The following is a 15,094-nucleotide window of genomic DNA, read 5'->3' on the forward strand; positions in this document are numbered from 1 at the left end:
TTATATTCAGTCATATAACCGCTGCAGATTTCATATATTAATATATGATAAATGTATATGTTAGTGTAATGTGTGCCTGAGTTATAGGGCTTACCTATTGTATTCTTATAGCTAAGGCATTAATGGTAAAAAAAAAAATCCTTTTGGGTAAAGGGTAATTGGTCCTGTTTTTTTTCTTATTTAATGATTGCTCAGACCCTCACTGTATATCTAGAAGCCATAAAGCGAGATAAAATTGCTGTTTTTCTGCCAGAAAGGAAAAAGAGACAAAATAAGTGCTATAAAATACATTCGCATAGGAGGACTCAATAGTTAACTAAAATAAATTTACTAATTCTATTATTTTTTCCCAGTAGTACAGTACTTTCCATTACACATTGTTTTCAGACACGCATGCAAATATTCAGGATAAGTAGCTTAAAACGTTTGAGCCAGGCTACCAAACAATGCTTAATTCAGTGAAGCCTCCCCTGTGACCTTTAATTAATATCATGAATTCTACGTCAGGTGAAACAGAAAACATGATCTTTTAACACGACAATGCCAAGCAGTTCCTATAATATTACTCTATTTCCTTACATTTTCTGCCACACCTACAATGGGGCAAATTTACTTAGTTCCAAATTTTCACTTTGGAAATCTTCGCCCTACTACATGTAACTACCTCAGACATTATTTCCCTACAATTATGCATATTCATCAAAATGCAAAAATTAGTCTCTGCAAATGAACGTTGGCGTATTTTTGGTAGTGACAAGTTGTCAGTGCGAACGTTTCTTAGCATTAAAAGGGTTATTCACCTTCCAAACACTTTTTCTGTTCAGTTGTTTTCAGATTATTCACCATAAACAAAGACTTTTTTCAGTTGTCTTTCATTTTTTATTATTAAACTTTTTCCCAAAATTGAAGTTTAAAGTTTTATGTTCCATGTCTCTAGTGTTTCAGTCAGGCAGCTCAGTGATCTAGGAACTGGGAAGGAGGGACTAAAACACTGATGTTACAAATTGTAACAACTTCTTCTCAGCTTACAGACAACATGCAGGAACTACATAACCCACAATGCATTGCACTGTAAATGTTCCTTTCCTTATTGAAATCACATGTGCAGGGAATTGTGGGGTTTGGAGGATGCAGGCTAAGGACAGCTGGCTGCTGATACAAAGTAACAGTAGTCAGCCAGTTCAGTAAAGTAGTCAGAGAGATCAGCAGGAGATAAGAAATGTATCAACTAAATGTATCAATTTAAAACATTTAAAGAGTTTGCAAACCCCCCCCCCCCAGAGCTGCTTCAGACGGTGTTATGAAAAGGCGTATTAATGATCGTTTGCCCGAACGAAAATTTACCTGGCGAAACAGCGTGTAAGTTTTCTAGTGCTAAGCTTTTTCACTAGCTTAACTAGCTTCATCTTCTTCACCTTTTAGTAAATTGGCGAATTCACTGTGAATTGTCATTTTAACGAATTTTTGTAAAATTACTTAATTGCCCTTTAGTAAATTTGCCCCAGTGTATATACTCCAATTTGCACTACTAAGTTACACCATATTTCACAAATCTGATTTATATGTGAGGAAAGGTATGAGAAATTTCCAGATCACTTTTTGGAAACACATTTGCTTCTGGGCAGTAAACCAGCAGAAAACTCTAGAAGCCCGGGTTCGTCCAGCGAGCACCACAGAAGGTCTTCTTCACTTCTTCACTTTTCAAATTTTCACGGGGCAGACGCATTAGAAAAGTTCAGCTTTTCGCTCTACTGCACACGAGCAGCCACAGGCTGAAAGAAGAAGCAGGAACAGGATCGATCCGTGGTGCTTGCTGAAAGAACCCCCGGGCTGGTGCTCCTAGCCGCTTCTGTAATCTTCGGAATGAGGCCGGCGCATCGGCAATTTCCGTGAGTTTCGGCGCATGCACAGAAAATTGCAACAACTCCACGCCAGTCTCATTCCAAAGATTTCCAAAGAGAAGAAGATGGCGCCAGTGAACTCCAATGGCTGAATCTGTACTCAGGGATAAGTAAACTTAGGCTGTGGGGAGGGGGGTCTATGTAGGGAAGGGGGTAGTTTTTTTGTCCACATTAGGGTTAAATTCTCATTCAAACTACCCTAACTGCTTCCACATGGTGCCACATTTAGCTGTAGACACAGGACACACCGGCACAACATGGGTAATTCTAGCAGGTAAAACCATGCTCGTTTATTGCAGATGCAACGTTTCGGGGCATGACCCCTTTCTCAAGCTTGAGAAAGGGGTCACGCCCCGAAACGTTGCATCGCAATAAACGAGCAAGGTTTTACCTGCTAGAATTACCCATGTTGTGCCGGTGTGTCCTGTGTCTACGCTGTTTTTGAGGTTGCCCAATCCCTCTAACATCGAGCACCTGGGAGTCGTTTGAGTCTGGACGGACAGGGTGTGCGAGTGTAAGTTTTTCTTTTTGCCACATTTAGCTGTCTCTGCCTAACTGTCCTTTCATTTTAACATCTTGTTTGCGATTGCCTCTGTGGATTTTTGAGTATAGCCCTTCGAATCTTTTGTTTTGCTGTAAGAACCTTCTGGCATCCTTTATTTAATTTTTTAGTTTCTCCCCAGTGACTGAGATACTCTCAAGGAAGGGAGTTATTAAACAGAGAATCAGTGCTCTGTTTAAAGACTTTAGTAGCCAGGGACTCTATTCCACAGATCCAGTCCAGACATTGAAGTTCACCTTCTACAGGAAAGCTGTCTGGTGGAAAGGCTATTTAAGCATAATTGGAATGGGAGAGTGTGTCTCTCAGCAGGGCAGTGGGCAAGGTTTTTATTTTATGATTTATGTTTGTTTGCTACAGTGTTCACCCCTGTGCAAAATTGACTGTTTGTTTAAAAGTGGGAAAATAAACCCGTGTTTTCCTTGAACATGCCTGTGTCCCTGTCTTTCTGCTCCTTTGTCCTATGCTGCCTGCCCACCATTGACTAATCCCCCCAAAAGTTACATGTGCAAGCTGTCAGATTGTCACTATATATATATATAGCATTTGGTTGTGCATTTGATTATTTTTGTATCAACTATATGGTTCTTTTCCTATTCTGTTATACAAATGGAATATCATAAATATACTCAAGGGATGAATGATACTGCACCTCTATACTGATTATAAGAATAATAAGGGTCATCTCACATAAACAACATAGATGCTTTGTAGGCTGCACTGAAGTTCTCAACAGGTTAAGAAGACCTAACCTTATATATCATTACAATGGAAGGAGTATTAAAGTGGAGAGTTGTGGGGACCACACAGCTTTTTGACATATTAAATTCTATCGGCTGGTCTAGCAATTTTGCATTTATTATGAGTAAAGCTCTAAGTAGTGTAGAAAATGGAAAAGATAATATCTCTATATTTCATAATAGGGCATTGATATCCTTATTGTGTTGTAATCTCTTAACAGATTGAGTGGCTTTTATGTTATCTTTTGATATATATTGATAGGCCATCTAATATTGTGGACCAAATCCTCTTTTAAATAAAATACATAACACTGGTTATATTTATTGCTGGGGATGATTCTGGCTTTAGTTGATAGTCCCAAGGTTTCAAGAGAAGCAGGAAGGTCAGATTGAAAGAGATAACTAGAAATACGTTCTATACCCTGGAGTTCTGATTAACCTGTAATATGCCAATTTCAACTGCACAGAGACCTCTGTTTGACTGATGTTTGTGTTTACGAAAATGATTAAATGTGTTGACAAAAACTGAGATGGACAATACTAGTGAGTATTTCAAGACAGGCTCTTTGAACGATATTTATTGCTTCAGCTTTTTTTTTTTTTACTGGAAATAGAGCTCCCATAAAAGCTATTGGAAGATGCTGGTAACTGTCCAAGTGATCTAGTGAAATGCAGATTGAAGAGGCCTGTTTTAAAGAGAAGATTTATGGATTTCAAAAATGTTCTTTTTTTTTGTATCTCAGTGTTAATAAATCAACTTTAGAATAGAATAAATCTAAGAAGTGTTGCTGGTTATCAAGTGCAGTATTAATATTAAACATAGTGATGAAATTAATATTCATGGAAAATTTGCCACGTACGGTTCTGCATAATTAATGTCAGACATACATGGTTGCCAGCTGTCTTCAGTGATAATCCATTTTTGCCCATGGATTTTAATGTTCCTGCGAGTAGAAATCAATTAAAAGTGCCTGCTCCCACTCTAAGCAGCAGTAATCGAAAACGAGTATAAATCAAAGTGGAACTTAGGTTGTACTGTTTCATTGGCAAGCAATATATGGTGGATTGCATTCTGTATTGTTTACTACTATGATAGAGAAACTCACCTGCACACCCTGGCCTCTGTCAGTATTAATGTCCTGTGCAGGGTATAAGAGATGTCTTAATTAAGAGAGGTCTTAATTAAGTATTAATAAGTATTAATTATTTTATTATGCTTTAAAATATACACATAATAATCAGAATTTAATCTTAAACAAATGTATTTTACCTCTGTAATTAGACAGCATCTTTTCCCCACTAAATTTGCCCAAGAGCAGTAAAACCAAATCAGTCACTAAAGTGTTTACCTTACCTTAACAGATGACCAGACAGGTCTAGCTGCTGATTGGATGCTACGGGCGACTGCACCTGGGAAAACGTAACATCTTTTATTACATAACCCTTAGGGCTCTTACACACAGTTGTGTTTTTTCTGCACTCCCCTGCATTGCCCTTTCTTCTGTTCAGCCACAGAGGTGTGCAAGAGTAGACGCCCTTAATTATTGTGAAGGGGGCTGTACTCACACAGACGCATGTAAGCACTAAACACAGGTGAAATGCAACATGCTGCGTCCCACCTTTGTGGCTCATTAAAAATGTGAGTTTCAGGGCTCTTACTCACTGGCGTTCTGACCTGCGCTCCCCTGCGTTCCGTTTTTTGGCGTTCAGCCGCAGGGGAGCGCAGGAATAGACGCATGTCATTATTTCAAATGGAGCTGTACTCACTCAGGCGCCGAACGCAGGTTGAGACGCAACATGCTGCATTTTTCCTGCGCTCGGCACCTACACGCGCCTGAGTGAGTACAGCCCCATTTGAAATAATGACATGCGTCTATTCCTGCGCTCCCCTGCGGCTGAACGCCAAAAAACATAACGCAGGGGAGCGCAGGTCAGAACGCCAGTGAGTAAGAGCCCTTAGTAAATAACCCCGCCCCCCTTATGGTTTAGAACCCAAGCAAAAATTTACATTCATGGCAAAACATTTGTATTTTTTTTAATAGTAAAATATTTTTAGCAAACTTCAGGCATAGGGTTTCAAATAACAGAAAGTTCCTTGAACCAAAAAACCTAAAAGGGTTGTTCACCTTCCAACACTTTTTTTCAGTTGAGCTCTTTTCAGATAATTCACCAGAAAGACTTTTTCCATTACTTTATTTTTTCTATTTGCAACAGTTTTTTTAATAATGAAGTTTAAAAGTTTATTTTTCACTTTTATATGTGAAGCAGTTCTGGGAGGGGGGTGGGGTGCCAACTCTGTAATTGCCCTAAGTTGATACATTTCTTATCTTTGTCCTTGTTGAGCAGAATCCCCGAGTTTCATTAAAGGCAGCTGTTAGGGTTAGTTCACACGAGGAGATTCGGGTTTTGTCACCTGGCGGCTAATCGCCTCGTCTTCTCAAGGAGGCAACTTCGGGCGACTATGGAAAACACATTGCCGCGTGTGCTTTAGCGCAGGCAACTTTTCATTATAGCCTATGGGAAAACACGCTGAGGCAGTTCGGGGAGATTGTCTCTCATGTGAACTCGTGTGAACTAACTGAAACACCAGGGACAGGAAGATTACATTTTAGACTTAAATTATAGAAAAACAGTAAAGAATAAACAGTGGAAAGTAATTGAAAAAAGTCTTTATTTCTGGTGAACAATCTGAACGATTCTTCGTTCGATTGAACTATTTGCGGTAAGTCCTTTGACTTCGATATTCGAAGTCGAAGGATTTACATTCGGCAGTCGAATATCGAGGGTTAATGTGTTACCCATCTTGATATCACTCTTGTTTAAGAAGCTTTTCCTTTAATTTAACCTTTAGTATATTTTAGAATAGCATATTCTTATGCTCAATCTTGATATCTCTCTTGTTTAAGAAGCTTTCCCTTTAAGTTAACCTTTAGTTTATTTTAGAATAGCATATTCTTATGCTCAATTGGCCTTCATTTTTTATTTTTAATAGTTATTAAATATTTTCCCCCTTTCGCCTTCTGCCTTTTTCCAGCTTGCAGTTTAACATGTTAACTGGTTTTTGGGTCAACCACATAAACCAGTGAGTCTACAATTGTATTTTTTCTTGCTTATCTCTCTATTCAAGCACTCCACTAGTCATACTCCACTGTCTGGTTACCCGAGCAAATGCAAATTAGGGGTGGGAAGGGGAAAACATTTTTTTACTTCCTTGTTTTGGGACAAAAAGTCACACGATTTCCCTCCCCGCCCCTAATTTGCATATGCAAAAAGGATTCAGATTAGGTTTGGCCGGGCAGAAGGATTCGGCCAAATCCGAATCCTGCTGAAAAAGGCAGAATCCCAAACCGAATCCTGGATTTGGTTTATCCCTACTTTCTAGCAAACTACAGTCCTGTCTTGCTTTATGGCAGGGATTCCACATTTAAATTCAGGAATAGAATCACTGTCCAAGAAAAAACAGGACCAGTTACCCTTGATCCAAAGGTTCATTGACATCTACTGCACTGCTTCTGTGTCTGTGACTTATTTACAGTCAGTGATAGAGATAAGAAAGCTAAGCAGAGGCAACACATGCACTAAACTTGTAAAATGTATAAATATTAGTCCAAGTAGCTAATGTGTCAGAAATTAACCCAACAGTTATTTAGAAATGAAGGATCATTATAATGAAGGCAGATCATTTTGTAATGATGGTATCACTTTAAATGCCTAAAATGCACTGTTTGCTTTACAGGGAAAACATTCCTCATTAGTGTTGCCCTTGTAAAACAATATCTGATGTGATATCTATACAGTTCTTTGAAATACCAATAACCAGCTATGGTATCTTCATTTTGCAAGAGCAAGTAATACACGATTGTACTATCAGCAAATTTCAGACCTAGTTACAAGGCTTTTATGAGCTGACCTTGCAAGCTAATAAATCTATCTTGTATTTTTCCTCGGCTGCCAATTTACTGCATACAGGAAGCTAATCTTGTACAATAACTGCCTTCCGGTACTCTGCTTCTAAATGGAGCCAAATGGATTTCATGGAGGAAGGGTTTCACAGCAGTTCCTGTGTAAGTGTGCTAAGCACAGCTAAAAACGATAGAGGCTGTTTGCATTTATTGACTTTGACAATGTAATTATGTCCTCGTTTGGCTCCTTTATACTTTACAGAACAGCGTTTTAAATGAAAAGCGAAAAATAGTAATTGATCCTACTAAGAAGTCGTCTCTCTAAGGACTTTTTTTTTGAGGATTGCAAACTAGAGTACTGCCAAGAATAAAAATGGAATGTTAAATATTAATAATCAGATAATAAAAATATCCTCTCTGGAAGTCAATAAATAACTGATTTAAGAATCGTATCAGTAGTTTTTATTGGGGAATAAATGTGCCCATTAAATGATCGGGGTCATTGCAGTACCTTTGCTGCATTAGTGATGTTAATATACATTGATTCATTTGGCAGATAACTTGTGTCCTTAAAGGAGCACTGACACACGCATACATATTTTCCCTATCAGGTCTATAAAATGTTTTCCCCATTTGGTCTGATGTTACCTATAAATCATACCATTAAACGTCCTCTGAGCATCTCCAAAGGCACTGGCTGTCTGCCTGTTTCTCGAGAGAATATGAACCAACAAACGGTTAATTTCTGCAGGAGTCTACACTTTGCAAACCTACAGCAATAAAATTGTCTGCTTAGTTAGACGTTTCAGATGGATTATTTCTATTTTCCTGTCCCTGTTCTTACTTTAAACATTCCATTCCTTTCTGATATGATTTTTATTCCTATATAACTTGTTCTTGCTGAAGTGACTGGAAATTCTGTCTCTTTTTCAGCTTGCATTACTTGTGACTTGCTCATACCGTACCCTTATTATGTCTCCTCTTTTTCTCTCTGTTACAGTGCGGACCTTTTAATTCCGTAACAAAAAGTTTAGTTCTGGAAGGGCTCTGTATGAATAAAGGAGATTTAAATGGCATAACTTTGTAATGATTTCAATCTGCATCTTCATCTGGTATTGGCATTTTTGCTATGGTGATGATATATGAAATACAGTTTTCATTCACCTCCGGGAAAAAGGGGATTCACAGTATTCAGTCATTGCTGAGGTACAAGGTTCCCAGCAGCCCCTGAGGACTGCAGCAGGCGCTGTACTTAATAGTAGTAGATTTTCACTAATAAATATATATATATATATATTACATATTATATATGTATATTTACAAGCCAGAAGTATATGCAAAGCAAGCTAACCATTCCTACCATTACACTTACGGAAATGTATGTACCAGAAGTCTGCTAAAGATATATTACAGCCGTATGCTCTTTACAGATATGGTTTCAGCCACTGAAAGCAGCTACTTAATATTTATAGCTGATTAAACATTACAATATGCCCCAAGTTTAATAATACCGTATAATAGTACCTGTATCCTATTACTGAATTAAGATAAATGTGCTATTAGTAGAAAAACTAAACAAACATGAAAAATTAAAAATAAAATATCTTCCATAGTTTTTTATTTAAAATCTATTTTTATTTAAGTAAATAAAATATTTGCTTTTTTTTTCCTCTTCCATGTTAATGGCTCTTGCTTAGAGAATATATTTGTCAGGCTGTGCTTAGTTAGAAACTGAAAACCAACTAATGCAACATTTTGGATACATTCTGATTTGCTGCTATGGTGCCTCTTGAAATTGCATTATGGCACAGTGACTTATAGGACTAAAGGTCTCATTTCTGGCTGCAATGAAGTGTGTTCATACATATTTTGGATTTGGCTGAACCCCCGAATCCTTCACAAAAGATTCGGCCGAATACCGAACCGAATCCAAATCCTAATTTGCATATGCAAATTAGGGGTGGGAAGGGGAAAACGTTTTTTTACTTCCTTGTTTTGTGACAAAAAGTCACGCAATTTCCCTCCCCACATATGCAAATTAGATTTGGATTCGTTTTGGCCAGGCAGAAGGATTTGGCCGAATCCGAATCCTGCTGAAAAAGGCCGAATCCTAGCCGAATCCCGAACCTAATGCTGGATTCGGTGCATCCCTAAATGTTATGCAAATTGACAGCATTCATTAAAGGTACTTGTGTGCAAAGCTGTTTTGGCACCAAGTTGCATGGTACCCTGCCAGTCTGTTTTGGAGGATAGGTGCACTGATCATCCTCCAAAACAGACTGGCAGGGTACCATGCAACTTGATACTGGGAAACCCTAGAGCTGCCACAACTAGTGATGAACAAATTTTTTCGCCAGGCATGGATTAATGGTGAAATTCCACTCTTCGGCATTTGCAAATGTTTTCACGAAACCACATCAAAATTCCACCAGGAAAAATTTTGCAGCAACAAAAAAATCAGCCCAGTAAAATTGTCAGCGCGACAAAAAAGTTGGCACAACAAAAAGACAAAATTGTTGCTGAGACAAAGTCACCATAAGAAAAATGCCAATTGACTTTAATGCATTTAGACAAAAAAGTCGCTGAGACAGAAAAGTCACCAAGACAAAAAAGTTGCAGAAACAAAAAAGTCGCACAAGAAAAATGGGCATGTATGTGGAGTAAGTAAAAATTGTCGCGCTCGTAAAAAATTGTCACGTTTAAAAAATTTTTTTACACCTTTGAACTTTGATGAGTTTTGTGAATTTTTTCGCCATTTTGTGAATTCTTCTGCGAAGCAAAACTGGACAGATTTGCTCATCACTAACCACAACCTCAAGGGGGCAAGAGCTACAGGGTTCCCCCAGCAATTAGTATTTTTTTCTGCTCGTTTGTTTTTGGCTTTTTTCGTTCCTACTTTTTATGATCTGATCTTTTAATAAATTTAAATGGTTTTAGAGTTTAGTTGTGGTTTCAAAAACCTGTTAAATCACTAAAATCTGACCTTTAATAAATAAGCCTCCATGTGCCAAAAATGATGCCATGCAGAACATGTTCAGTGTCAAATGCAAATCCCTTCTATTTCAGGTATAGGATCCGTTATCCAGAAAGCTCAGGATTACAGAAAGGCCACCTTTCTTTAAAATGATTCTATTTTTCTCTGTAATAACAAAACAGTACATTGTACTTGATCCAAACTAAGATGTAATAAATCCTTGCTGGAAGCAAAACCAGCCTATTGGGTTTATTTAATGTTTACATGATTTTCCGGAATGTTATCCGTAAAACACCAGGTCCCGAGCATTCTGGATAACAGGTCCCATACCTGTTCAATGGAATTATGGGCGGAAACTCTGCAGTTGGGTGAGTTGTGATTTGCATAAGGGCTCTTACACATGAGCGTTTTGACCTGCGCTCCCCTGCGTTCCGTTTTTTGGCGTTCAGCCGCAGGGGAGCGCAGGAATAGACACAAGTCATTATTTCAAATGGGGCTGTACTCACTCAGGCGCGTGTAGGCGCCAAACGCAGGTTCAGACGCAACATGCTGCATTTTTCCTGCGTTCGGCGCCTACACGTGCCTGAGTGAGTACAGCCCCATTTGAAATAATGACTTGCGTCTATTCCTGCGCTCCCCTGCGGCTGAACGCCAAAAAACAGAACGCAGGGGAGCGCAGGTCAAAACGCTCATGTGTAAGAGTCCTAAAAACAGGCAGTTTGCACACTGCACTTATGGTACAAAATTACTTATTATATTCCCTTACTAAACTTTTTATGATCAAATACAAACTTCTCCAATGACTGATTTGAACCCAAAAATTGAAAAATCTTTGTTTTGGGAAGTATATCCTTTAGAACAAGTTTTTGCCCTAATGAGGAATTCCTTGTGCTCAAACAAATGAACTCTCAATAAATACTGATTTGGAGATCTCTGTAGATTTTTTTGCTGTCTAAGCATATAGTAGAATTTAACGAGAAAGATCTTTATTGAGTTGTCTATATAAATGTTATTAAAAATGAATACCAGTAATGTTGCTTACTCAACAAAGCTGAGTGGTCGTGGAATTGAATCCAATCACATGAGAGTTATACTTCTGTGGTATTAATATTAAACAGCCTGAAGTATAGCAGCCCAATATGATGGTTACTGATATCCCAGGAGCTATCTATTTTGTTTTCTTTATAAACCCTTGGCCTGTGGTTAAGTGTTTGAGCACTTACAAATCTTAATTAATTAATTGTAAGTTACTTCAAATAAAAGAAACCTCTTCCAGCTTTTGGTCTATTCAGAAGGGAAACACCTATAAAATCACCATGCTGTAGGACAGATTACTAGCCAGACATCATAGATACTGCACATTGTCTTTCTATATAATCATGCAGTGAACAATGTATCAGCTTTATAGCACAGAGATTGTGCCTGGTCAGTTTTTCTTCCCACTACATAGTTTCATAGAATCCAAAGAAGTGTGCTGAGAAAATCAGTCATGTATTAAAACTTGACTTTTTCTCACTATAATTAAAAACAAATTCGACCAAATCCCTAAACCAGAATCACCTTAATTTACCATTAAAACTTCTCGAAAAAAAGTCACAACAAAATCATGCATAATTTTGAATCGTTCGACTTTTTGAAATTGATCCCCTGTAAACTCGGCTTTATAGAATTGTCACCGTATCAACTCGAATTGATCGGATTAACGAACAAAAACCCAGAGCAACTAGCCAAAAATTATCAAGAATCCTAAAGGTAAAAACAGGGTCAGACTGGGGGGCCTGGGGCCCACTGGGACCGCTGTTCAGGGCCCGCCTCTGGCCTCTCCGCCCGGCCCCTACTGTGAAACCCAAACAAGTAGAAGGTGATCAAAAAAACTCTCTGTAGACTGGCTGGAATCAATTGTAGGACTCTAGAAATGCAAGGCAACACTGCTAAAACTGCTCATCCACTATACTGCCCAATGAAATAAAATGTTTGAAAAACTCTTCTGATATGCTTCAAAGAACAACAGATTAATGGTTTTGGAGTATTGTACGAGGCTTTTGTGAAGACGTTTCTTATTTTCCCTATGAGAAAAAAGATCTACATCAGTGGCAGGGACGACTGGTTACAATGAATGCAATGAAGCTTTAAAGTGGAAGATAAAATACACGTGTACATTGGGTGTATGTTCCCAATGAACAGAAGTTTATGGAAAATGATTCCCTGATGAAAAGGCCATTAGCTCCTAAACAATGAGTATCTCTAATTATCTTTAAATTGTCATGCAAATCAAGGACATTTCAAGAAATAGCAGCAGTGTTTCAAAGAAGCCAACATGTGAAAGAAGTTATGAAATTACGACTTGATAGTAAGGAGGTAATTTCAGGTCACAGCAAACCTGCATTAACAAATCAATAATGTGATGATCACATTACAACCATCTAATCTGATCCTTTCAGGAGAAGTTCAAAGAATAAGACCATTTAAAGTATAGATTTGCGTTATAGTTAAAAAAAAAAAAAAAGGTATGTAAGGACACCAAACTTGTTCTGCAATGATAGTTTTGTTTTATGTCTAATAATTGTTCCTCGTCTAGTTAACATATTGCAAGTGTAAATATGGGAGATAATGTTAAGGGCATTGCATCTTGTGTCAAAGTATTAAGATAAAACACTAGTTTTTTATTGCACTGGTTACCTACCCATAAGGAAAAAATCTTAAGAAGTATGAATGTATGTCTTTAAAGGTGGCCATAGACATAGCAATTATGATCTTTCTTGGAAAAGATCTTTCCAAGAAAGATCGTTTGTTTCAATACACACGTGTAGAGCTGAATCGTCAGATATACATGTAGAAACAATAGAATTCTACCTGTATCTGACAAATCCAGCACTAACAATGGGTGTGATGTTTGGGGACCTTCAAAGGCACCCGATCAAAATTTTCGATCGATAAGCTGACCAATATTTAAGCCCTCTGCCGATATCGCTATCGCTCTTTCCCCATCATACACGCATCAATATATAGGGTTGCCATCCAGCCAGTATTTTACCAGCCTAGCCGGTAAATCACCTGCCAAGGCCATGGGCAGTATTACAAATTCACCGGCAATGTAGTTGCCAGTAAATTTGTAACACCCTTAAAAAAAGCTCTTGGCCCGCCCCCAGTTTGCTTAGAACGTACCTTTTTTTCGGCCTTCTGGCTATCGTGCAATGTGTTTCCTGGAGACGTCGAAGACGCGGAAGACCCTCCTGGTGGAAGAAGAAGACGCCAGCACAAGAGAACACCACAGGTAAGTGCCACTGGCCACCAATGCAGGCCCCTGAACCACCAATGCGGGCCCCTGAACCACCAATGCGGGCCCCTGAACCCCAATGCAGCCCCTGAGCCACCAATGCGGCCCCTGAACCCCCAATGCGGGCCCCTGAACCCCCAATGCGGGCCCCTGATCCCCATACAGCCCCTAGTCCCCATACGGGCCTCTGAACCACCAATGCATGGCCACTAATGCCCATGCAGGCCCCTGATCACCAATGAGGGCCCCTGCACCACCATGCAGGCCCCCGATGCCCCTGCAGGCCCCTGATTCCCCTGCAGGCCCCTGATTCCCCAATGCAGGCCCCTGATCCCCATGCAGGGTCCCAGATCCTCCAATGCAGGGCCCCAGATCCCCCAATGCAGGGCCCCAATGCAGGGCCCCAGATCCCCCAATGCAGGGCCCCAGATGCCCCAATGCAGGGCGCCTGATCCACCAATACATGGCCCTGACTTGCAGAGGGGCCTGGCCACCAGTGTTTTTTTTGTGACCCCTGGCTGCCAATGTAGCTCTGGCATCCCCTGTATTGATGTGGTGGCAGGCTTAATAACCCTTTTGCCAAAATGATTTTATTTACTGTTTGTGCTTGTGTCCATGTGACCTTTGTATTGGTGGGGGCGTGGTTAAGGTGGGGGCCTGGTTATGGGAGGTGTCGTGAGGGGGCCTAGAAAATTTTGTTGTGTGGGGCCCCGTGATCTCTGATGGCTGCCTTGACCCTACCAATACATTGTACGAAAATTAGTTTCATATGATATTATCTGTGCGTCTATGGCCACCTTAAACGACCTCTATACCATGACATGGCAGACCTTTACAATAAAAACAAAACTGAAAGAATTGCTCCTGCTATGGAGAGATCCATTTGCAAGTGCACCGGACCTCAGCGCACCTCAAGCATCAATTAGCATGCACAGGAAGTGACATACAGTAGTGCGTGTGCGTGGTAGGAAGTGACTTCATACGCAATGTGCATTATGTCAATTTCTACCACACGTGCCATGGTCCTACAGGTAGAGAACGTTTTTTGGGTTTCTTTTAATATAGGCCACTCCCTTAAAGAAGATAACCTAGGCATAGGCCCTCAGGTACTGATATATAATATATAATATATAAGGTTTATTGACCGATAACAATGACCAATAATAACATTGTTATTTCAGTTTATAAAGCAGACTGTGGTTTAATACAAAGTACAAAAATGTCTTGATTTTGACACCTAATCACATTACGTGATCTCTAGGCTTTTATTATGCAAGTCCAGCAGCTGCACTATGGATGCAAAATCTTTTATTTTTACTTCCCTGAAGACTTTCTCGTTACAACCAGTCAGCTGACAAACCATGGGCATAGATAAACACATTTAATCACGATATGAATTAATACATTGTTAGAAATCTTAAACTTCTTCTTAAGCTTCTATAACTACAACAAAAAGGTAAATGTTTAACTTATAGTAATCGTTTTTTTTTCTTTAATTGATGAGGCTATGTCTGTTAAATGTCACAGATTGTTTTAATAAGATGATTTTCATATACGTATTGAACATGTTTAAAGAGAAACTTTTATTACTATAAGTCAAACATTTACCTTTTTGTTGTAGTTTAAGAAGCTAGTTTTTCAAATATTTAACCCATTTATCAAAAATGTTTAATGGATTGATACATTTATGAAATGTGATGTGTCAATTCATCAGAAATGTTTTGGCTGCTTTGAACAGTAG

Source organism: Xenopus laevis, chromosome 2S, assembly GCF_017654675.1.
Source record: "Xenopus laevis strain J_2021 chromosome 2S, Xenopus_laevis_v10.1, whole genome shotgun sequence".
Lineage (NCBI taxonomy): Eukaryota > Metazoa > Chordata > Amphibia > Anura > Pipidae > Xenopus > Xenopus laevis.